This window comes from Mesocricetus auratus, unplaced genomic scaffold (assembly GCF_017639785.1).
Source record: "Mesocricetus auratus isolate SY011 unplaced genomic scaffold, BCM_Maur_2.0 Super-Scaffold_100029, whole genome shotgun sequence".
NCBI lineage: Eukaryota > Metazoa > Chordata > Mammalia > Rodentia > Cricetidae > Mesocricetus > Mesocricetus auratus.
Genome location: NW_024429210.1, coordinates 12,514,769 through 12,539,735, shown reverse-complemented (window position 1 = coordinate 12,539,735; position 24,967 = coordinate 12,514,769). Strand labels below are relative to the sequence as shown.

General features: G+C 47.7%; 1 protein-coding gene across 5 annotated transcripts in view; it reads left to right on the top strand.

Moving 5' to 3' along the window:
• B3gnt2 (UDP-GlcNAc:betaGal beta-1,3-N-acetylglucosaminyltransferase 2) overlaps positions 1-24,967 on the top strand; it is a 192,922-nt gene that overhangs the window by 140,050 nt on the left and 27,905 nt on the right. Inside the window, exons 1-2 of one of the 5 annotated variants that reach the window (XR_005871753.1) lie at positions 19,974-20,239; positions 22,659-22,777. The exons of 3 other annotated variants lie outside the window; for them this stretch is intronic. The gene's annotated coding sequence lies outside the window, so the exon portion shown is untranslated. Of the gene's footprint in view, positions 1-3,777; positions 3,973-19,973; positions 20,240-22,658; positions 22,778-24,967 lie in introns of those variants that run through there. One more of the 5 variants, XR_005871755.1, reaches the window with a different exon arrangement.

Below are 24,967 nucleotides of genomic sequence, written 5' to 3'. Positions count from 1 at the left end.
CTCAGATGTCCCTTGTTTGTTAAGCCAGAGGCCGATAACCCCAGACTTCCAGACCCCTGCCATCAAGTTATCACACACTCTTAGTCCCCAGTACGGGGCTTGGTCTGGTCCAGATGCCATGCTCATATATTCCTAAGTCATTGGACCTTGGGCTAATTACCATCTCATTAGAGTGGTAAAAACACACCCACTGGTGCTACTGATTTGGCCATGGTCACACAGGAAACAGGTAGGACCTTGATCCTTGGAAACTCTCTTATCATAACAGAAGCTGTAATAATGGCACACATACCACACCCCCTCACAGCCCTGCCCCACTAGGAACCAAAGCCTTGAACTGCTCAGATAGAAGGTGTCTTTTGCCCTGGGCTCCCCTATCTGTTTTCAGAAACGAATACGATTTCTTACCTGTTTCTGGGGCTGTTTTGTTATTTGTGAATGAGACTGAGCAGAGTCAGGCTTGCCAGATTTGGGGAGCAATTTGAGAGCTGCTAAAAGACTTGTTGGATGTAGCAATTGTCCAACTGGAGGGTTCTCAGACTTAAGAAAGACAGATGCCCCCTCTAGCCCACACTGGGCCACTGCGGGCCACTAGGGTCTTCAGACAGGCGTCAGGGTAACTTACGTTATGAAGCAGTTTTACAGGACGTCTCTCAGAAGAACATACCTTCCTTCTGGGTTGGAAAGAGTTCCAGGGGCCCACTGGGAGGAGCAATAAGGGAGTGGTCACCCACATCTTGGACTACTCTGGATACACGGTGTTAGGGATTTTTCTAAGACACAGAAGACTCTGTGGACATTCCCTGGATACCTCCTGTTCTGGTCACCAGAAAAGCCTCTCGCAGATCTTAGAGATGACACTGCACAGAGTGTATTAGGAACCATTTGACAAACTGTTCCTGGACTTCCCAGGGACAGTTCAGGGAGGTGTCACAGCAGGAAGTTTCTCCTTAGGCAGGGTTCCTCATCCACTTTCAAAATGTAAAACATAGCTATATTTTTGGTAATAGCTTGTGGTCTTTTTGGTAAATTTATTCTAGGCTTCCATATCTACTTAAGTATTTTGTTTGATAGACATGACAAATTTAAAAATTTCTTGTAACACCAATTGCAAGTAAGTTTCAAAAGAGGTTTTGCATACCTACCTAGTTATGGGGAAATGTAAGTTAAAATTTCTTTGAGATACCACCACTTAAGAGTAGCTATCAAGCAATCTGACTGTGGTTTGAATGAAAACACCCCCCATAGGCTCACAGGAAGTGGCACTGCTAGGAGGTGGGGCCTTGCTGGAGGAAGTGTGTCACTGGGGGTGGGCTTTGAGGTTTCAGATGCTCAAGTCGGGCCCAGCGGCTTACTGTCTCTTCTGGCTGCCTGCCAATCCTGATGCAGAACTCTGGGTTCCTCCAGCATGATGTCTGCCTGTGCATTGCCATGGTTCCTGCCATGATGACAATGGACTAAACCTTTTAACTCTAAGCCAGCCCCAATTAAATGGTTTCCTTTACAAGAGTTGTTATGGTCATGGTGTCTCTTCACAGCAACAGAAACTCTAAGACACCCACAAAAGGACCAATTGTAAATTAAAATCAACACATACTGACTTTTAGGTTCCTGACTAATTTCCTTTCTCTGCCTTAACAATAAATGAGATTGGAGACAGGGTCTCATGTATCCTAGGATGGCCTTGAACTCAGTGAACTCTGTTTCTATGGAGATGCACATGGAGGAAAGAAAGACCCAAGTCCTACGAGTCATCCTCTGCTACCTCGTTCACTGGGGACACTTGTTCTCCACACCCCACACCTCACATGAAATCAGTAAGTAAATGTAATAAAATTGTTTTTAAAAACCAAAACTAATAATAGTATTGATGATGGAAATAACAGAAAGACAAAAAAAAAAAGAATAACTAAAACGTAATGCAAAATGGAAATCAATTTAGCACTAAATAAGAATTAGGTGCTGAGACATGCTACAGTGTGGCTGTACCTTGAAAACCCGCTACATAAAAGAGCCTTGTACAAAAGAATGCACACTGGATTCGTGTGGTGCAAGAATAGGCAAATCTACGGAAGCAGAAAACAGATTGGTGTCTGCCTAGGTCTGGATGTTAAGCGTTCGGTTTTGACGTGAATGAAGTACATTACCGCTTGGTCTGGTGCAGTCCTTCTGTTTTGCTGAGTGTGCTACTAGAAACAAGGGTGTTTGCTGAGGAAAGCTGAAGACATCAAGCTGAGCTTGCGCAAGAGAGGCCACTTGTGCCACAGGCAACAGAGCTGAAGGCTATGGTACCCACGCCTCTTGGAGTTCATATGATGCCACCGTGAGCTCCAGATACTGGACATGGCGTTGCAAGGCTTGCAGTTTGCTGATGAGTTCTTTTCTTGCTGCGGTCTGATCTTTATTATCCTTCTGTCCTCCATTTTGGAATGGTAATGTTTGCTTTATGCCATTATGTGTTGGAAGTGTGTGACTTGGTGGGTTTTGTTGCTGCTCATCTGGATTATTGGGGGATATTGCTTGAGTCTCAGCAGGGACCTTGGACTTTTGAACAGTACTGGATCTGTAAGACTACGGGGACTCTTGAAATTGGACTGATTATATTTTGCATTATTAGACAAACATGATGCTTTAAGGGTAGAATGACTGTCTAAAGGGATGGGTTTCAGTGTCCAGTTGACAAGGGGTAGCCTTGCAGTGGTCGATTTTGATTGTCACCTTGGTTGGATTAAGAAACGCCTAGTGAGGCACACCTTTGGGTCTGCCTTTGGTATGTCCTGAAAGGGTTAATTGAGGGGAAGCCCCTGCCATGGACATGGCCAGCATCATTTCGGGGCACAGTGGTCCCAGGATGAATTAAAGGGGCAAAGGGAGAGAGGCAAATGAGTACATTACTCACTTCTCTCTGCTGCCTGGTCCACTTAGGTGCCAGCGAGCAGCTACCTCATCCTCCAGCCGCCACACCCATGATGAACTACATCTCCTCAAACCGTGAGCCAGAATACGCCTCTCCATCCTTAAGTTGCCTCTTGTCAAGTCACAGCAACAAGAAGAGTAACTCATATAACTCTCACTCTCAGCACACCCCCTGAGAACTGTTCACTGGGTTGGAGCCATGGTGGCTGCTTTGGTCAAATTAAGCATTGTCCTGTTCACGTGGGATGTCCCCTCTGATTCAGTGTCACACTCAGATCTGTGAACAGCCCACCCCATCGCCCACGCTTTGTCAAGTCTTTCACCCTTGTCAGAGAAGAAAATAATGTCCTCTTTAACTCTCACAGGTTCTTAGCTGGGGCAGAGTTTCCTAACAATCGGCAGATCAGCAGGAGAAAAACCAAATCCAGAAGTTTGTTAATGTGTTAGTATGTATCTCACATGTACATGGGAGACACCACAGGATGAAAAGTCCCCATGGACGGCTTTGAGCCCCATCTTGTACACTTCCTCACCTCTAGTTATGAAGACAGAGAAAGGGTCTTGAGCCTCCAGGGCAAACGACTTGACAGAACAAGCCAGAAGCAGACAGAGAGGCTGGCTCGCAAAGCAGATGGTGAGGGTTCCTCTGGTGCCATCTCCAGGCCAGCAGGAACCAAAGTTGTCTTTTTCCTCAGGCTGGAGGGAGGAGTGGAATGGGTTGTCTTCGGTCAGTAGAGGGGAGGTAGTGGCGCTCCCGTCTGCTGCTCCTTTACTGTCTTCAACTGAACGAGCCTTCATATTTGGGGGCATACACTCAGGAATGTGGTCTCCCTTCCCACACTGGAGAAAGCAGCAAGCGCCAAGGACTCCTATCCTCTGTCCTCAGCCTGCCTTTCTCCGTAGTATTTACCACAATCCCCGTGTTTACTTTTTAGTTTATTTCCCACGGGAACATGCAACTCCAGGACAGAGAGATGTAGCTATTTTATTCGCTGCTACTCTCTAATGGCCAGCAGTGCCTGCCATGAATGGATGCCCAGTGAGCGTAACTGCATGGTAAGTGAAAACGTAGGTACTGAGCAATGGTCTCTAATCACTGTCTCTCTGTCTGTCTGTCTGTCTGTCTGTCTGTCTGTCTGTCTGACTCTCTCTCTCTCTCTCTCTCTCTCTCTCTCTCTCTCTCTCTCAGCAGGGTCTCATTATGTATCCCTGACTGGCCTAGAATTCATGCTGTAGACCAGGCTGGCCTCAGACTCCTGGAGATTCCCCTGCCTCTGCCTCCTGAGTGCTGGGGCTGTCAGTTTTTAGAGGAAGGGATTGTGTTTGAATGGCTCACATGTGCATGGGACAACTTAAAAAACGTAATAGGAAAACTAGATCACATTGGTTACCCCTGGGCAAAGTGAGCCTGGTAACTAGGAATCAGCGTAGGTGTGGAGGGAGGGAGAGAGGGAGAGGGAAGGGGGGGAGAGATCACTGGATCACTGTATTTTATTTATAGATCACTAACTTTCTAAACAATTCTTCAGTTTAAAATTAAAAGGAAGCTCTTGTATTCCGCCCCCTTTTGCATCTGTGAACACCATGTTACAAATCACTCATCAGTGCTTTTTAAATGGACAATTATTTCTAAATGCTGTTAGAAATAGTCTGGATACCTACTTTGTATGGAGATACCTGATTTGGTCTTTTTAGGCTCCTTCACTTAGGTTATAAATGTTTGCAATATAAAATGTAACCAGTACACCAAACGGAGCAGGAGTTTCCTACTGTTATGTAGAACTGTACTTGATAGCTGTGTGTGGCTGTCTCAGGGAGCAGGGGATGCTGGGAAAGGCAGAATTTAATCACCTTCATGTAACATTTTTATATTCTCTTTGGCAAGCTCACCCAGTCCTTGGCCGGCAGACACTATGATTTTTTCCAGGACTCTTCCAAAGGGGAGCCTGAAACAGGGCTACACATTCCTTTGTGATGTGAACACAACCCAGGTACTCAAGCCATGCAATGGGAAACTATCTGAACGGGAAATGAAGAATCCCTGTTCTGTTCAGGAGCTGCTGTCTGACCTGGATGAAATCCCGTTCACGGGATGATGTCTGTCTCTCTCTCCTGCAAGCATAAACTCCTCTCAGAGTGCAGCGGCAGCTGTCAGGACGGGATGTGGTGTGGTTCTTTCTGTAGGTGAGGAGGGCTCTGTGCAGGATAAGCAAACAGAAAGTCCTTGTCTGCCTTTCTAGAAAGAGCTCAGGTTGGCGAGCTAACAAAAGCCTGCAGGCTCCAGTGAGCAGCAGCCAACGTCTGGCCCCAGGCATGTCTGGGGGCTGTCAGAACAGAGATATCTCTGGGGCTCTTTTCTAGAGCTCAAGGGCCAGGGTGTACTAGGAGACACCCCTCCCACACCCTGACCGGCTTCCCTGAATGCCTCCACTCTGTTCTCCAGCCGCACCTTGAGAACAGACTCCTTCCTGGATTCAGTCTGGACGATGGCTACCCCTTCCTCTCCCAGCGTGGGCTGAGGAGTGCGTTCATCCTTTGGGACTGCATTCAGAGTTCGCTTCAGAGAGCACACGGCAGTGCAGGATTGCATCGCACCTGCTCTTATCGTCAGTGCCCATCAGTAATTAAGACTTCATTCCAAAACCATTTGCGAGGCTCTCAGCCCACAGATTCTACAGGGGACCTGCTCAATAGGAACTTGCACGCGCTCAGTCTTTCCAGATACAGAGTTGTAGGCACGGGGTTGGAGACACGGCTAATGGCTAACGGTTAAGAACACTGGCTGCTCTCCAGAGTACCTGGGTTCCATTCTTAGCACCCAAGTTTCTGCTCACAATCATCTGTAACTCCAGCTCCAGGGGATCTGATGCCCTCTTCTGGTCTCAGTGGGCACTAGGTGCACACATGGTGCACAGACATACATTCACTTCTATTTGATGTGTAGGAGTGTTTTGTGCCATGAGTTTGCCTAGCGACCACAGAGGGCAGAAGAGGGTATCGGATGCCCTGAAACTGGAGTTACAGATGATTGTGAGCTACCATGTTGGTTCTGGAAATCAAACCCAGATCGACTGCAAGAGCAGTCAAGTGTTCTCTTTTTGTTTGTTTGTTTGTTTTGGTTTTTCGAGACAGGGTTTCCCTGCATTGTTTTGGAGGCTATCTGTCCAGCCCAGCCTTGAACTCACAGAGATCCGCCTGCCTCTGCCTCCCGAGTGCTGGGATTAAAGGCGTGCGCAACCACCACCTGGCTTGTTTGTTTGTTTTTGAGACAGTTTCTCTGTGTAGCCCTGACTGTCCTGGAACTCATCTGTAGACCAGGCTGGCCTCAGACTCAGAGACCCACCTGTCTCTACCTTCTGAGCACTGGGACTAAAGAAGTGTGTCACCACTGCCCAGTCTAACAGCTTGTATTCTTAACAGCTAAGCCATCTCTGCGCTCCCAGGTAAATAAATCTTTTTTAAAAAAAGCATAGCAAAACAAAACAAAAGCTTTAAAAGTTTGAGTACACGGTTTCTGAATACTGTCCCCCTGGGGGTATTTTTGCTATCTGATCTCCATTGTCATATCTAAATTGATTCCAATTCAATGTGTACCCATCACTAATGATCCAAGAGTTTGCATAATAAAGTTGTTTTGTACAAAATTATTGATACGATACAGAAAAATACATTACTTAGTTAATAAACACAAACTTTAAAAGTGATTACATGAATAAAGCTGAATGACTTTAAAATCTTAATATTTTTAAAGCTCATGTTGCAGTCTTTTATGTTTTAAAAGATTTATTTCTAATTATGTGTATACATTGTGTCTGTGTGGGTATGGGCGCATATCTGCTGGTGCCTGCTGAGGATGGAGAGCGTTGGTTTCTGGGGCTCGAGTAATAGTTGGAAGTGCTGGGAACCGAGCTCAGAACCTCTGCAAGATCAGTGTGGACTCAACCGCTGAGCCATCTTACCCTGTTTCAGACTTTTAAAATCTGACTCTTTGGCAATTTTATTCATGTATACCATCTGTCTTCACCATATGCACTCCCAGGCCTCCCCTCTGCTCCAAGCCAGACTCCTTGAGTTTCCACTCACATCTTTGTATCTGACTTTGTATCGTACACTGAGTGCAGTAATGGCGTCGGCGTGCCTGTGGGTGTGGGAGCATCCACTGGAGTCTGGGTAACTTCCCGGCCCTCCCACCCCGAAGGAAAGCTTCTCCCTGCCCTAGCTCCACCTCCACGGCTAGGGCTGGATACCGAGTTCCCGCTTAGAGTGAACACTCAGTCACTTATTCTTAGCGCTTTAATCCGTTTTGAGTCTCTACACTGTTGTTGTAAATAAACTGGTGTGTATGTGTGTGAGTGTGTGTGTATGCATGTCTGTGAGTATGTACTGTATGTGTGTCTGTGTGTATGTCTGAGTGGGTGTGTGTATGTGTCTGTGTGTTTATACGTGACTATGTGTGTGAGTGTGTGTGAATGTCTGTGTGTCTGTGTGTTTATGTGTGTGTGGCGGCTGTTGGAGAGTCTCACTATGCAGCTCTAGCTGGCCTGGAATCAGAGACCAGGTTGGCCATAAACTCAGAGATCTGCCTGCTTCTGTCTCCTAGTGCTGGGATTAACTGCGGTGCCCTGTTCCAGCTGTAAGCCAAGTTTTGTTGTGTCCCCCACCCCCGCAAGTGGCAAACGGCTGATTTTATGCTTCCAGGATCCTCAGAGTCAATGGGACCCGTCCTTCTGACTCAGGCTTCTTTCTAATCTTGGCCTCCCACCCTTCTGCCTACTAAGTTTTGTCTGTCTTCCACTGGAGCGCAACTCCTTAGAGTCCAGGTTGCGCCTCTTGGGGAGGCCCACAGAAGTGGCTCCGTTCCATCTTTACTTAAGGTCAGAGAGTTCGAGTCTATTATTGCTCCTTCAAAGTTATGTTTGGCCTAAGGTGTGGCTACTGTATGTCTTGCCTAAACAACAGGATATTTGGTTATGGTGTGGTTACTTGGTGTTTTGGGTGTTAAGGAGGTAAGAACGTTTGTTTGTTCCTTGTATCATGGAAGGAAGTCTTTTGCCTCCATCCCCTCCTGCTTCGATTGGTGCCTATGAGAACTCTGAGTGTTCACTGGATGCCCGTCTGACTCTGTCTTCTGTCTCTAGCCTGTTTCTTTTCTCAATCCTCACTCCTCCTTGTCAAGTCCGATGGACCGGACAATCTCTGTCATTGACCGTAGGCCCTGCCCAGTGCTCTGTGTATCCCTGGTGAGTAGAGAGACTGTAGCCTTGGCTCCTGTATCCAGCAACTGTTGCAGGTCAGCATTCACTCATGGAGAGCTTGCTCAATGCCCCAGAATGGGACGAAAAGAGAAGGAAAGAACCATGCCCCCACACACACACTCTGAATGCTCCAGGGATAAACTAACAAGCACGAAAGAGGAGAAAAGGCATATAAATTGGCATGCAAACTGGTATTATGACCTGGGCTTGTGGAAGGGCCTCCTAAGCCCTGAGTTAGCACAGGCCTGGGAGCCGCCTTCCTGGTAGGTGAGGGCAGAGTGAGGGCTGATAGACTGGTTTTTGGTGCTCTTCTTTGTTTGATTTTGGCAGGGGTGGAGTGGGGGAGATGATTATTGGAAGAAATGAATGTTTCTCACAGAGAAGGACTTGTAGAGAAATTCTTTTTGTTGGGTGTGGTGACACACCTGTAATCACAGCTCTCAGAGGCCAGGTCAGCCTGGGCTATACAAGCATGTCTTAGAACAACAAACGAAAACAAATTTCCTTGAGAATTTGCATGAGCCCAAATAACAGGTGTCTTGTAAAGGAGGTTCTGCCAGGCCTGGCTGTCCTCTTGCCTTCTGCTCTGACACAGGCCGTGAGTCAGGTTTCCAGATGGGAATGGAGACAGGGCAGCACCGTTTTCACAGCCCGCTCTCAAAGGAGAGGAGCAGGGGTGCTCCCCGCTGTGGGTGTTAGAAGCAGCGCAAGCCTGCCTTCAGCGTTGCCAATGCTGTACTTGGGGCTGCGGGGCTCAATGTGGAGATCCACAAGCGTTCCCCCACCCCCGCCCTGCACGCTCCAGGCCGTCATGGGAGATGAATACCCAGGTGGGAATCTGGAAGAGAAGGGGCTTGGGACTTAGCACCCAGGAAGGCAGATGCTAAACTCCTCCTGGCTTTGTTTAAGGAATAACCTGTGTCTTGCTAATTGCAGAGTTCTGAGAACAGCAGGGTTAGATGGCATGCCCGTTGTTTTTGCTTTGTTTAGGTAACTGCAGGAGGGCTTCCCGTGCCAAGAGCATAGGAACCTGCTGCAGAGATCCATACCTACTTGGCAGCCTATTAAATGACAGGTCCAGCACCTGGTATTGTGATGTAGCCCCTAAAAGTCCCTGCAGGGCGGCCTCCCATCTTGGTTTAGGTCTCTTCAGCCATACTGGCCTGAAGTTAGCTCCCTCATTCTGCAGAGAGCAATTTCATTCCTGGGAGGCTATTCTGAAATCCATCAATGCACAGAAATTCTAAGGAACCCAGTGATTCTGGAGAATGGTCTTGGTTTCTCAGATGCCCAGACTTCCTTACTTCCCGGGACGGCCCTCATGTCCCAGGGTTACCTGGGTTGTGACTTTCAGCTTCTAGGTCTGGTGTACACATGTGGATGCAATCAACCCCTTGCTATTAGTGAAAGACCTCGGCATCAAAGCGCCGGCACTGAACCGAACCCTCTGCCCAAGAACCGGGGCCAGACCACTGGCTGCAAATGCAAGAGGTGATTTATTGAGTACACAGGCGCCTGCGGATGCTACTGCAACTCGGGTGCAGAGCATACCGGGCTTTCAGGGAGTACAATATTTATTATAGAGTTTTAATGGTTACATAAGTAACAGGCATTTCATTGGCTCATCTTGGGGACAGGGGTAGTTCCCACGGACTAAGTTTCCTGGTATTACTTTATGAAAGACCCTGGCACGCTTCAGCAATTATTATCTGGGTCCCATGACTACTATGGTGATCATAGACACAACTGAGGGCAAGGGTAGTTGCCAAGGACTAGGTGTCCTGGTATTGTCATATGAAAGTTCCCAGCATGCTTCAGCAATTATTATCCGGGTCCCATGATTGCTATAGTGATCAGACACAATTGGGGGCCAGGGTAGTTGCCAAGGACTAGGTTTTCTAGTATTGTCATATGAAAGTTCCCAGCACGCTTCAGCAATTATTATCCGGGTCCCATGATTGCTATAGTGATCAGACACAATTGGGGGCCAGGGTAGTTGCCAAGGACTAGGTTTTCTAGTATTGTCATATGAAAGTTCCCAGCACGCTTCAGCAATTATTATCCTATTTTGATGGTGAGACACCTGGTCTGGGTTTCTTTCATTAGGCAACGGCCTGGCCTTGCTTTTCTTTTCCTAGGGGGTCCTGGGTAGGGGTCTTTCATTAGAACAAGATTTGTGGCTGGAGAGATGGATCAGTGGTTAAGAGCACTGGCTGCTCTTCCAGAGGACCTGGGTTTGATTCTCAGCATCCACATGGTGGCTCACAACTGTCTGTAACTCCAGTTCCAGGGGACCTGACACCCTCTCCTGGCCTCCTTGAGCACCAGGCATAAAATAAGAATAAAATCAGAACCAAGACACATGTCTGTGGCAGTTAACGCTGGTTGTCGGGTGACTGGGTTGAGGGAGGCTACAAATTGGTGCAGCACAGCTCTGGGTGTGTCTGTGGACTGCCTGTGGGTCCGAGAACTGAGTGGGCAGGACCATCCAGTAGAATATGTGCCCACGGGGAAAGGAAAGGAAAAAATTGACATCTAACTCCTGAGCTCAGGCCTTTCCCCACAGACTCAATTCTCCGCTGCCCAGCACTCATGGGCAGCAAACCTCCAGGCTTGTCAGCGTTTGAACAAGGATTTGCATCCAAAAGCTCTCCGCGGGGCTCTCAAAAATAAGCCTGGGGATGCATCTTAGCTACCTCTGAAATGCTGAGGTTTCTGGCTTCTTGGACTGAGAAGCTACCGATATCCCTGCTTTTTAAATCATGAGACAGGTGAATAAACAACAACAAACTAAATAAAAAACAAAGGAAAGGACATGATCGCCTCGGCATGGTGGAGGAGGGAGTATTATCGATATGTGTGGGAGCACAGGCAGAGGCTGGGACGTCTGGGAGAGTCCAGAGGGGACACCACCAGACTGAGCTGTGCCATGCTGGGAGAGGGGAGGGTAAAGTCAGGGGACAGAGGGGGACCAGGTGCAGCAGCCAGGAGGCCAAAGGTACAAAAGGAGGTGGGTAACCAAAATGTCTGCATTATATAGGGAAGAACCTCCGGGGGAAGGGGCAGCCCGGCTGGGCTGAAGAGATCAGGGTGGAGGACTGGGTGTGCCCACCACACCCTGTAACAGGTAGGGACTGAGGGATGCTGGGAGAACCTGGTGGCCAGGTCTGCTTTGTTAAATAGGTTCCTCAGCTTTGTCCCAGGATCTGAGCCTTAACAACATTCACTGGGGAGCCATTCAACCTCTGATAGTCTGAGTCAGTCTGACCAATCCATTCCTTTTATACTCCGCTGGTTCTACTCCTCTGAGGAACCCTGAGTAGGGAGGGGCTAGGGGTGTAGTTCTATTGGTGAAATGCTTACATAGGTTGCAGGAAGCCCTGGGTTCGAACCCTAGCACTACATAAACCACACACATGTCATCCCAGTGATTGGGGGTATAGACTTGGACGTCATCCTTGGCTAAGTAGTGACCCTGACTAGCAAAGCCTCTTAGGCCACAGCAGAGGAGTTTAGGAGAGGACTGGTCAGGCAGAGTGTTGGGTCGACAGTTTTCTGAGTGTGGAGGATGACTTCTCTGGCTAAAGCCAAGAAAGTTCTGGAGAAATCTGGGTCAGTTGGTCACCAGGTCAACCAATGTCACTTTTTGTTGGTTTGTATTGCTGAAGAGTGAACCCGAGACTCACTTCACACACACTAGGCAAGTGCTTTAGCACACAGTCATGTTCCAAGTCCCACACTCACACCCAGCCCTTAATAGTCCCAGCTGTATGGAACATCTAACGAGCTGTGCCTGCCTAATTGCTTATTGCTTTCCCAGACTCTGAGGAAGAAGGCACTATCTTACTTACTTCCTAGGTCCGTGTGGCCTACCAGGACCCTCCTGTGGCAAAGATTATAATGATAGAGCCACCACCACTAGCTGCAGATGCAACCTCTCCACCAGCCCTCATTCAGTCAGTAACTCAACACATGAGCAGATTTTCACCAGAGGCACATTGTCCAGAGACCGCATTCCCCAATGAGAGCCAAAAGCCCATGCTTACACTCGGGGTATCACAGCTAGAAACAGCCCATGCTTGCACCCGGGGTATCACAGCTAGAAAGAGAACATAAATTTGCCCCAGTTCTAGGGCCAAGGGAACTAAAGTAGCATTGCAGTGTTCATCCAAGACATTCAGCAGGGATTCCACTACAGGATGCTTCAGGAATGCACCTTCACCCTGCTCCTCCTTTTCCAGGGGACACCCTGTGTGGAGGTTGGGCAGGGTGGGTTGGTTGGGGCAGGAATTCTCTGTTTAAAAAAAACAATCTTCTCCTCCTTTCCGCCTGTTGATGCTGCCAAGGAGATGACGGCTCTCTCGCATCTCACGGGTCGCATCTAAGCAGGGGCCCCTGAGGAGCAGGACATGTGAGAGTTCAACTCCAGAGCAACTGATGAGAGTCGGAAGGGCTGTTTGAGCACTAGGGATCACTCACCTACTGTGTAGTAGTAAGAGCTCCAAATACAAAGTGCTCCAGGGGTTTGGGTTTGTCACATAAGCCACTGTGGCTGCGAGGCCACACCGAGTGGATGGAAGAGTCGTGGAAACAGGGAGAGCTGGGTCAAGGGAAGACTCTGTGAGTCTTAGCTGTGGAAAAGATCTTGGTTGGCGGCATTAGAGAGGGCACTGGAGAACACCACCGATGGCGGATTTTGAACGGGATGGGGGAACTGCAGTGATGGAAGTCGTGACTTATGAGGCAGTGGGAAAAGAGACACTTTTGTCACCTTTGATGGCCATGATCCTGTGGATAAGACTGTCATTTAGAAATACCACACCCCAGACGTTAACAGCTGCACAGTAAGAAAAGCGGGAAATGGCCAGTGCCTCATGCAGCCAAAGAGGTCCAAGTAGTCCCAGGCACTTCAGTGGTCATTGTGAAGGTGATTTGGTGGCTTTGGTGGCAATGGCAATTCTGGTCTTTGAGGAAGCTCAGGTTTTGTTGGGTTTGGTGGCATCTGTGGTGGTGGTGGTAGATATGGCAGCAGTGGGGATGATCATAATGGATTTGGTAGAAATGGAAACAATCTTAGAGGTGGTGGAAGCTACAGTGATTTTTGGCAATTATCTTCAAGTTTTGCACCAATGAAGGAGGACACTCAGAGGCAGTGATGACGGTGGAGGCCAGGACTTGGCTAAGCCATGAGACTAAGATGGTGGTGATTCTGTGGGAGTGGAGGCTTTGGCAGTGCCAGGAGGCTCTATTTACTGCCAGGAAACAGAGTCAGCAGTCAGAGGAGTGACGGGAAGCTACAGGTCACAGCAGATTTTGAACCCACCAAGCACGGTGATGGCCTGGCTGATACAAAGAGGACATGTTTTAGACAAGACTCATGTGTCTGGGCAAAACACCTTCAGGGCCATATTTGTGACTAATTGGACAACAGGTCATTTTAGTTTCTGTTCTGTGGAAGGCATAAGCATTCCAACAAAGAATTTTAAAGTAGACTTTTCCCACCCAGGCTGTTGATTGCTAAATGTAATAGTCTGATCATGACACTGAATAAATGCATCTTAAAAAATAATTCTGTCCTTTCCTTTGTAGGTTGTCATGGGAAACGCCCCTTCTGTTCTATTTGGTTCTTTCTTCAGGTGTATCCTTAAATCATTGGTAGAGATTTAACTCGGATAGCCTCAGGAAAAAGCATGTTATATTTTGCTGCAATTCTGTTGTGCTGGTTAGTTTTTTTGTCAGTTTGACCCAGGCTAGAGTCATCTGGGAACACATACCTCAACTGAGAAAATGCCTCCATGGGATTGTCTGGAGGCAAGTTTATGGGGCATTTTCTTGATTAATGACTGGTGCAGGAGGCCCCAGCTTGGGCAGTGGCACCCGTGGGCAGGTGATCCTGAGTGGTATAAGAAAACAGCTTAAACTCCATGGGAAGCAGTGGGCAGAGTTTCTCCAAGGCCTCTGCTTCAGTTTTTTGCTCTAACTTCCCTCAGTGACAGACCGTGACACGGAAGTGGAAGCCAAACAAACCCGTTCCTCCCCAAGTTGCTTATGGTCATGGTGTTTTATCACAGCAACAGAAAGCAAACTAGGACAACTGTATGACCCCAGTACCAGACGGAGTGCAGAGAACAATGCCCCCACCCACATCGGCAGCCTGAGCTGTCTTCCTGTCCCTCAATTAGATCTTCACAGAAGAAGACAGGGAACGTGGCCTGAGATGTCCAGGCTTGGATGGCTCTATGCCAAGACCTCTCTCTGCAAAGGAAATAAGAAAATAAAAGGAAAATCTAGACATCATGGGAACCCTTACCCCCCATGGTCCTTTTGGGGAGAACAATGCCTTCCCTATGCAGCATCTTTGCTGCTCCTCCTGAGCCCCAAGACAACCCTGGCCCCTCTCTGCACCTCCTGACACTTGATCTCTTGAACCCCAAGATCCAGGACCTTGGCCTCCCCTGTTGATCCCTCAACATTTGTTCAGGGGACTCAATGCTCAAGTGTAAAAGAAGCACTCTTCCCTTTCAGGGATGTATCTGGACCAAAGGTGTCCCCTTTACTACCAACCGCTCAGCAACACAGGGAGAAAATGGAACAATTGTCCCGAGCGTCCTGATACATCTGCCAGCAGATGCCTGACTCTGACTTTGGCCTTTATCTGTCTTGAAGGGTGTTCAGTTTGTCCTTGCTACTTCTATATAAAAGGAATACATGCTATCCTGGGCAGAAATTGAAGGCGGATGAGATGTTTGCCAGGGTCTGGGTTGGGGTTACTGTTGCTGTGAAGAAAGGACCAAAAGCAACTGGGGAGGAAAGGGTTACTCTGTGTTCACTTCCACATCTTAGTCATCACTGGAAGAGGTCAGGGCAGAACCTGGAGGCAGGAGCTGATGCAGAGGCCGTGGAGGGAGCTGCTTACTGACTTGCTACCCATGACTTGCTCAGCCTGTTTTCTTATGGAACCCAGGACCAGCTGTCCAGGGGTGGCCCCAGCCACAATGGACTGGGCCATTCCCCATCGATCACTAATTAAGAGGATGTCATGCAGGCTGTGTACAGCCCGATCTTATGGAGGCGTTTTCTCAGTTGAAGGCTCCTCCTCTCAGATGACTCTAGCTGTGTCAAGTGACATAAAAGTAGCTGGCACATCCAGGAATTCAAGTGACTGTTCTGAGAAAGCAGGATTCCCTTTAGCCCAGATGACAGGGACAGTGTTCAGAGGAAGCAGTGCTAACCAGATGACAGTGACAGTGTACTGAGGGAGTAGTACAAATGAGAATGGTTTCTGGAGACATTCGCTGGGGGATGAAAGAATAAACCCGTCACCTTGACAAGATCAGAGAGGTCACCCAAGGGAAAGCTGAACATTCTGCTATTTTATAGCAGACTTGAGGAAGCTTTCCATAAATAGACTAATGTCAGTCTTCCGGTTCCCGAGGGATAGGCCTTAATGGAGCAGCATTTCATCACCTTGCCAGCCTGAGACAAAAAGGAAATGCCAGACATTACAAGCGGAAGTCCACTTCTGTCTAAACCAGCTAGTAAATAAGTCTTCCAAAATCTGAGATGTCCTTGACTGAACCCCAAAGTCCAGACCTGAGATAACTTGCTTTAAATGCAAGAACACTGGAGACTGGGTAAAAGTCTACCAGATACCCAACAGCTTCCTATTACATCTGCCCAGAAACTGGCTCAGACCCCTGCCATTGGAGACCTGACTGCCCCAGGTTCTGAAGGGGAGGCAAGGGAAATCAGAGGCTCTGACGGCAGTGGGCAGACTAGATGGCTTTGGAGGCCTGGCCCTCATTGCCCCGCTGGAGAACATCATCATCACTTCTGAGGAAGTCTAGGTAACTGGGCCTCATGGGTAAGCAAATCCATCTCCTTATAGAATTCATTTTATTCAACTACAAACGCATTTGAGGTGAGACCATCCTGTTAGCCCACACTTGCTCCTGGAATGGAAGGTCAAAACAGATGCAGTTAAAGTTCCTAGGCAAATAGGACAAAGCTGATGGACGGGTGCATGACGAAACTTGATATTGCTGTGGAATGAAAGGGCAGCGGAAGGCTACAAAGGTTCTCACATGAGATTGGTGCCACGGCGGCTCTTAAGGGGCTTTTTAGAGAAGGACAGGCACATCGTAAACACTGTTCCAGGCCTGTCTGTGTGTGTTCAACAACGCAGGTCCCAAACCTCCATTATTTAATTCTGCTCAGGGGCAAGGCACTTTCCCAGGAGAGGACTGGTCAGATTTCACTCACAGGCCAGCCTGCACAGGACTGAAGCTCCTGGTGGCACCTTGAAGGGTGGTTGGAGGCTTTCCTACAAGAACTGGAAAAGCTGCAGAAGTAACCCGGATTTACTAAAAGAAATTATCCCTCTAGAGTTGCCTCAGTCACTACAAAGTGAAAATGAACTCACTTGCTTCACAAATAACCCAAGGACTGGCTAAGGCATTAGATATTAGTTAGGTATCATTTACTGTCTGCTTGAGGTCTCAGTGCCCTGGAAGAGTAGAAAGAGCCAATCAAACCCTGAAGCATGTCTCAGCCAAACTTTGCCAAAATATTTCAGAGAAATGGCCCTTCATCACCCCTATAGGGAGACAAAATACCCCAAGAACAAACATTAAAATGATGCCCCTTTGAAAGACTTTGTGGAGCCGGGCGTTGGTGGCGCATGCCTTTAATCCCAGCACTCGGGAGGCAGAGGCAGGCAGATCTCTGTGAGTCTGTGAGTTCGAGGCCAGGCTGGACCGACAGCCTCTAAAACATTACAGAGAAACCCTGTCTCCAAAAACCAAAAAAAAAAAAAAAAAAAAAAAAAGAAAGAAAGAAAGAAAGAAAGAAAGACGGTGTGGGAGACTCTTATATAAGAAGACTTGATAGCTGACCTTGAGATAAGATAGATACTAAAATATTTTACTAATTTGGGACATTCCAGAGGTCAATTAAGGAATTTGTCTTTTTCTGTCCTGGAGCATAGCACTATTAATCTCAAGATCAAACCTGGGGAACCAGTCCTAATGACTTTGCAGAAAAGCTCTCTGTCAGACCAACTTACTCTGAAATGGAAGGCACACTATACTGTCATTTAGGCCACTCCAAGGGCAATAAAGGCCATTGGAAGTATACGGCTGGATTCGTTTTCCCAGAGAGATAATTTCTTTTAAAAAATCCCACCTGTCTCACTGACTCCAGAACGTGCAGGCAAAAGGACACTCATGTGACTTAACTGAAAATGAATGCTCTTCCAAACACAGCCTGAGGGAAGGGGACATCTGCTTATGACGGCTCCAACCAGGCCCCTGCCCGCGGTCACCTTCCTAGGCTTCCTGCTCAGTCCTCTTGTGGAAACAGCACCTGGGAGCCTGGTACTTAGTGTTTGATTCCCTGATCCACAGCCAGCACTGATGCGGGACTGAACCCTAACGGAAGCTGTCACCGGCAATCAGGCTAGGAGGAGGGCCTCGGAAAACTCAGCCGCAGGATGCTCTCCTGAATGAACTCAGGCGGCAACCTCTTCCCTCCCACCCGGCCTTTATTCACACATCTAACCTGAGGCAAGGTGACAAGGGCTCAGGCCCCCTCCGGGTGGAAACCTGCCCACCCGACAGGTCCGCCTTCCTTGCTCTGAGCTGGTTCAGCATCCAATCGTCCAGCAAGAACTACACTATGTCCGCTCACGAGCATTCTTCCTTCTTTGTTCTCCGGTCATGTTACTCCTCCTGCCCACTCCTCTCTCTTCTCTCTCCTGGCTTATGTTATGGGCAGCTCATCTCAGATTTTTCTGAGGGATCCTCACCTCTGAATCAGCTCAAACTCCCTTCTTACCAAAATTAACTAAAGATAATTGTTTTTTTCTCTCATTACGTATGATAACAAGTGCTCTTGGCTCCTAAGGGGTCTTTAAAAAGGAACTTTATACCTTCAAAGGCTAGCCAACCAAATCCAGCCCGAAGAACCCAGGATCTCCCCATAGGTTGGTACCAATGTGACAGCCCAGGAAATGTCTATACAGGGCCACGCCCGGAGTAATGTGTCTCAGTCACTAACGAGCCTCAAAAGTACTGACCACATACAGACCCTCAGATGACCACAAGCTGCACTTCATACCCCATCTTGGCAGCACCACACTGTTTCTTTTCTGAATAGAGTTGCTGTGCCTTTCTAGGAAATCCACGTGAGCCCTTGTTTCAGTTCTTTGACTAGGAGGCCATGAATCTGGAAATATCCTGCATGGACCCCAATCCCTGGTACAGGTTTTATTTTGCTTCATTTTTTCAATTGCCTGGGATTGAACCGCAGGCCTCCTGCATGCTAAGCAGAGAGCTTCTGCGGCACCTCAGCCTCACTCTTTCTGTAGCCTTTATTATTATTATTTTTATTATTATTATGCAGGAATTAATGGCAACTCCCTTAGTCTTGTTTTGGTTGATTTTTGGATTCTTTGACATATTCATACTGGTATACAATGTATCTCACTCATTCCCCCTCCCACCCCCGCAACTACTTTTTTGTAAAGAGCCTGCCATTATTTTTCCATGGAGTAAGCTGGTCCCCCAAATTTCCCTGGGACTTCCCTACCTGCATTGTGGAAGCTCCATGTCCTGAGAAACTCTTCTGTACTAGAAGACCAGGCCACGGTTCCTCCTAATTTTTCACTGCAGTGGTGGAATTGTTGGAGTTCCTCTTTTTCTCTCATTTATTTTCTGAAGCTTCCTTCGGGCAGTCCTCGAACTTGAGAGGCTCCTGCCTCAGTTCCTAGGTGCTGCTGTGCCTGCTTTAAATAGTTTTATAATAGTCATTTACAACCTTGGATTCCCTTAAAGAGCTTTGAAAAAGTCCCAGTGCCTGGCACCCAGTCAGGAGGCTCTTGTTTTGTTTGTTTTGAGGCACTGGGCACTGAAGTCTGGGCCTCACCCATTCTGGCAAGTGCTTTCTTTACATGGAGTCCAATGTAGGTCATCCAGAGTTCAGGTGCGTTTGCTATTGGGCCGCCTGTGTATGCGAGTGTCTCCGAGACAGCGAACTGCAGACACGCATGCGCACGAGCCACCACTCTGGAACTGGGAAGGAAAAGGGAGCCATTATGTGGCTTTGTATATAAAACACTCCGGTGAAGACAGAGAGTCGGCTGGGGCTCTGGTGCTGGCTGAGAAGGAAACAGTCACTGTTCTCTGCTTGGTTTTGTTTTATTCTTTTTGTTGAGACTGGGTTAGATTCTAGATGGGCCTGGAACTTGCTGTGGAGCACAGGCGAGCCTTGAATTCCAGCTGCCCTCCTGCCCGTCACTCCCAAATGCCAGCATTACAGGCTTGTGCTACAACGTCTATCCACGTGTTTTCTTCTTTCTTCCTCTGACCCTGGAATCCAGTCTTTCTTTAAAATTATTTTTCTTAAGTCAGGACTGACTGAGGCGATGTAAAAATGAATGACAGGCTAGACTGACCTCAGAGCAGATTGTCTTTTACTAGAACAATGAAAGGCAGTGGTGGCTCCCAGAAATGGAGACTGTGCCAACACACAGTGTGTTTGAGAGGTTTGTAGGGCAGAAAAGGAGATTTTGAGGGCAGAAAGTTTCATCTGTAGATTTATTTCCAGCAGTCCCAGGTCAGTAACTGCTCACTGATGTTCAGTGCAATGACTATTCTTGGTTGACAACTTGACTACATCTGGAAGTAACTAAAACCCCAAAATGGAGGCACACCTGTGAGGGATTTCTGCTTAATGTGAAGTGGAAAGAGCTACTTTGATCCCTATGCTGAGGTGGGAGGACACCTTTCATTGAGACCTTTGAGCTGGGAAAGCCCACCTCTAATTTGGGCCATGCTATCTCCTGGCAGCCTATCTCAGGACCTGGAAGAAGGAAGCTTTGGCTCTCTGCCTGCTTACTCTTGCCTCGTCCGCAAGTCCATTCCTTCACTGGCATAAGAGCCAACTTCTTCAGAATTCCAGCATCTGCTGAAGATCAGCTGAGACATCCAGCCTCATGAACTGCACAGCTACTGTGTTCTTGAACCTTCTGTTCATAGACACCTATTGTTGGACTAGCTGGACTACAGCTTGTAAGTCTTTCTAATAAATTCTCTCTGTATACATATAAATTCAGTTTAGAAGTTCTGCTATGCTACAGAACCCTGACTAACACAATCAGTATGCTGACTTCCTTGTCAAGAGCTTATTGGCTGATCCTAAGTGCTTTGCTTTAGGTAATTAACTCTTCATTCCAAACCCAGTGAACAGATCAGATGGGAGTGGTGGTGTTTTCTTTCTTTAGTTACTTTTTGCTGTGTGTGTGTGTGTGTGTGTGTGCATGTACGTGTGCATGTATGTGTGTGTGCATGCGTTTGTATATATAAATGTATGTATGCATGTGTATATGTGTGTGCATATGTGTGTGGGGGGTGGGTAGGGAGCAGTGGGGGAACTCAGGAGATGTCCTAAGGACTAGAGGGGCGCAGGCAAGGCTAAACTTTTGGAGTAGGAATGTAGTTTTTACTTGATCTTGAGTGGTTGTCCAGATTGTGGAGTTTAGGCGGTTGTGTAAAAAGCAAACAGGATGATTAAGAACAAGGCCAGTGTGAAGGCCCAGAGGATGAGGAGGGTGAACTCAGAAAGGCGTCGGCCAGAGGAGGGGTGTGGCTTAGAGAGGAGAATGAGAAGTATAGCCAACTTTCAGAGTTTTATTTCTTAACTCCATTGTCTTCTACTATCCCTGATATGATGTACAGACAACAGGGTTCCCTGTGTCTCCTTCAGCTGCTGCGAGGCCTTGGCTTTGGAGAACTAGCAGAGCTAAGGAGCCAATGCTCTTCTGTTGTGTCTCAATTGCCTTAACTGTGCCTTCCAGGACTCATGGGCCATAATGCTGAAGTTTAAGATTGATCTCTCAAGCTTGGGAATCCTGACCAACGGCAAGGTTCCTAAGATGGGATAATCATGCGTATGTCCTCCCCAGTCCCTCCCCAGTTTTGACCTCCTTTATCCATGAGTTTGCTTTAGGAATGAGTCTTTGTTGGGTATGCCTCAAGATTAACATGTCCCTTTTCATAGAACTGAAGATAGCAGCTATCCTGCTTGGCCAACCCTTGTACCTACACTTTGTTATATGAAGTGTCCAAAAAGCTTTTGTGTGGGCTTATGGCTGGGTTCCAGGCATCCATGTCTTATTCCCAGGCTGCACCCCTGGAAGGGGATCACACGTAAAGGAGAGAAGTTGGGGCTCGAGGTGCTGTGAGTATGGGATGAATGTTGTCAAAGGAGGTTGTGGGACATGAGTTGCAGTGGATTGGTCTTGGTGTTGTTTAGAACACTATTGGAGGCCATGTTTAGTAACTGATCTGTGGTTTCACCCAGGCTACATAAATGTTACTGGAGAGAGAGCTATTAAGGGTAGACAAGTTTCATTGATGTATTGATTGGAGGGAAAGGTGGTGTGTGTGTGTGTGTGTGTGTGTGTGTGTGTGTGTGTGTGTGTGTGTGTGTAAAAGGTCCTGTACAGGGAGTCGCTAGTGATTGGGGTTCCCTTGAAGTGAGGAAATCTCTTTCCCTCCAAACTAAAATATTCAAATGGATGTTGTTGCAAGCATATTTTGAGTCTGTGTATAAGTTAACAGAAAGATCCTTAGCCAGTGTTAACACTCAAGGTAGGGGCCATGAGTTCAGCCTGTTGGGAAGTGGGGTCAGAGGTTTGGCACTGATAAGGATGTGTGCTGTGGACAAATTGGAGTGACCTTGGAAAATGGCGTAAGTAGGTGACTTTAGGGGACTTCCATCTATAATTGGTTTGGGGCTTGGGTGTCTGTGAATGGAGTATCTGAAATGTGTATGAGGGTTAAGGGGGAGATGGAGTACCTGAGGCATGAAAGCAAGGGTAGCTGAGGAATAGCATCAGTGCGGGTGGAGTGACAGTGCAGGACTGCGGGTGGGGTAGGGTTCAAAAGAAAGGGCAGGGTCAAGAAGATACACTAGCAGATGGGTGGTGGTGGCACACGTCTTTAATCCCAGCATCTAGGAGGGAAAGGCAGATGGAGCTCCGAGTACAAGTCCAGTCTGGTCTACAGAATGAGTTCCAGGACAGCCAGGGCTACACAGAGAAACCTGTTTCCAAATATGCCCCTCCCCATTGCAAGAGAAGATTTACAAAGGTTTTTGGACCCAGGAAGGCAGTAGAGTGCTGGAGGCCTGGTGACTGAGGGGAAATTTGAGAGGATGGAATGAGTAGATAGTTAATAGATGTGTAAAGAGATTTTGTTAACTTCTGTATTAACTATGGTGGTAGCAGCCAGAACCTATAGGCAAGGAGGCCATCCCCACATAATAAAATGGTGTCGTTTAAAAACTTATGCCAACGGATTATAGATATCCCCCTGCTAGTTGGCAGAGGAGAGCTAGGACTTGGTCCTAATTAATGTAGTCTACTGGTCTAAATAAAAGTATCAATAAAATGGCTCCTAATGATAATATGCTATACTCATCGATCAGTGCCTTATCCAGCCATCATCAGAGAGGCTGCCTCCAGCAGCAGATGGGAACAGATGCAGAGACCCCAGCCAGACATTACATGGAGAGAAAGTCCTTCCCTGAGCTCAGGGAACCCCGAGGTATGTGTTATACTTTTCACTTTAGTATTTTATGGGCTCCTGACAGTGCACAGGTGGCTCTCTGATTCTTGTGCCTGCTCTTGGAGCTCTTTTCCTTCTGTTGGGTTGCCCGTCCATCCCTGATGTGATGGTTTCATTTTATCTTTTATTTTATGTTGTCATGTTTGGTTGTTATCTCTTAGAAACCTCTTCTTTTTCTAAGGAGAGACAGAAATGGCATGGATCTGGAGGGCAGGGGACTGGGGAGGAACTGGGAGGAGTAGAGGGAGGGGAAACTGTAACCAGATATATTGTGTTAGAAAAGAATCTATTTTCAATAAAAGGAAAAGATGAAGAGAAAGAAAGGGAGGAAGGGAGGGAGGAAGGAAGGAAGAGAGGGGGAGGGAGGGAGGAAGGAAGGAAGAGAGGGGGAGGGAGGGAGGAAGGAAGGAAGAGGGGGAGGGAGGGAGGAAGTAAGGGAGGGAGGGAGGAAGGGAGGAAGAAGAAAGGCTGTGGGAGGGTTAGGTAGTGTTAGATAAACAGACCTTTAGGCAGGGCCTGTTCACTGACTAGGGGAGATTAGTGAGGAGAGATGGGGAAAATACCCCCCCAAGAGCCTTCAGTAGCCTCATATAGGGGTCAGGTGATGAGGGAGAAGTTGGGTGTCCATATGTGAGGGAAGCTGACAAGCCATAGCAGGGACAGGTGCTCTCTTGATGGTTGGTGTGGGATAGTTTAAAAGGGTCTTTATTTGGTTGGGGGTGCTGATTGGGTCTGATATAAAAAGGGAGAGGCTGAGGTGGCTTACAGTAAGCTGGCACATTTGGGTAACTCCAGGTGGATAAGGGACCAAGGAGAGTAATAGTGTCAGATACTCTTTGAAGCATGCATAAGAGGTCATCTTCATCCTGTAAGAGATTGCGGGACGGAGATCCAGGGTAGAGAGACTCCACCGTAGGACCTGCCCAAAGTGTAGAGACTTTCCTGGAAGCCATGGGCTAGGACTGTTCAGATTTACTGTTGAGGAGAGAGAGTGTGGGGCCTTCCCAGATGAGTGCAAAGAGGAGTTGTGATTGTGAACTCGAGACCAGCCTGGGCTATCTGAAACCCTGTCCGAAAAAGTAAAATTAAAAACCTTTAAAAAGTGTGTGATTTGAGAGTTAAAAAACAAAGAACCATACTGTCTGTTCAATTATAAAGCTACATTTTCAGAACACTAAATGAGTTTCCTAAATTAAAGAATAGAATTTTAAAACTGAAGGGTTAATGGCCTAGAGAGCCTCGGGAGAGCTGATAAACTAACAAGTGAGTCAACACAGCAATATGAACATCCTGAACATCTGCATTTACTTCCTGAAACAGATCTACAGATGGGACCGTCCATCCCCTCAAATTCCCTTCTCTGCCCCACAGGCCTATCAAACTCACTGAGGCTTCACAGTCTCCATTTCTGGGAGAGAGTGCCACCCTTCATTGTTCTAACAGAGGGCTGTGTACCCTGAGATCAGTCTCCTCTTTCATTTCCCCCTTAACTTGGTCAATTCTGGTCTAACATTTGATACGGAAACCTGGGAGGGATTTGTGGGGTTTAAGCCCTAGCCCGTCTCACATTCTCATTGGACTTTTTCTCCCTCTCTCTCCCTCTTTACCTCTCTCCCTCCCTCCCTCCCTCCTTCTGTCTCTCTCTGTCTCCTTGTCCCTCTCCCTCCCCCCTGTCCTTCTCGCTCCTTCCCACTGGGGTCCCTTCAAGAGCATAGCCCTCCTCCAAGCTCAATAGCTGCCAGTTGTGAAATGTCCACATCCTCCGGACCACAGGGTTTCACAGCCTCTGCCTTCATGAGCAGTCCAAGTTCTGTTCTGGGACGTTATTGAAAGTTTGGGGAAACTGAGTTCACAGCCTCACAGAACTCCTCCTCCCTCCCCCCCTCTCTCTCCCTGCTGGGACCTCAGAAACAGAGGTCTTTTGCTGTCATCACAGCTGCACAGCCAACATCCACCCTTCAAGGTGAGACTGGGCTTCAGTCTGGGGGTACTCTAAACTGATACCCTTTTGAACCCTGAGGCTCTTCAGCGTTCTTGTTGTGGGCTCAGCCTTCTATGTAGCTGGGATTGGAGATGCCCTCTCCAGTCCATGGTTTCTCTCTTCTTGGTTTCTTTCTGGTAATGTGATGACTTACCTTGCTCAAAATGAGGCCCAAGGTCTCCATTCCT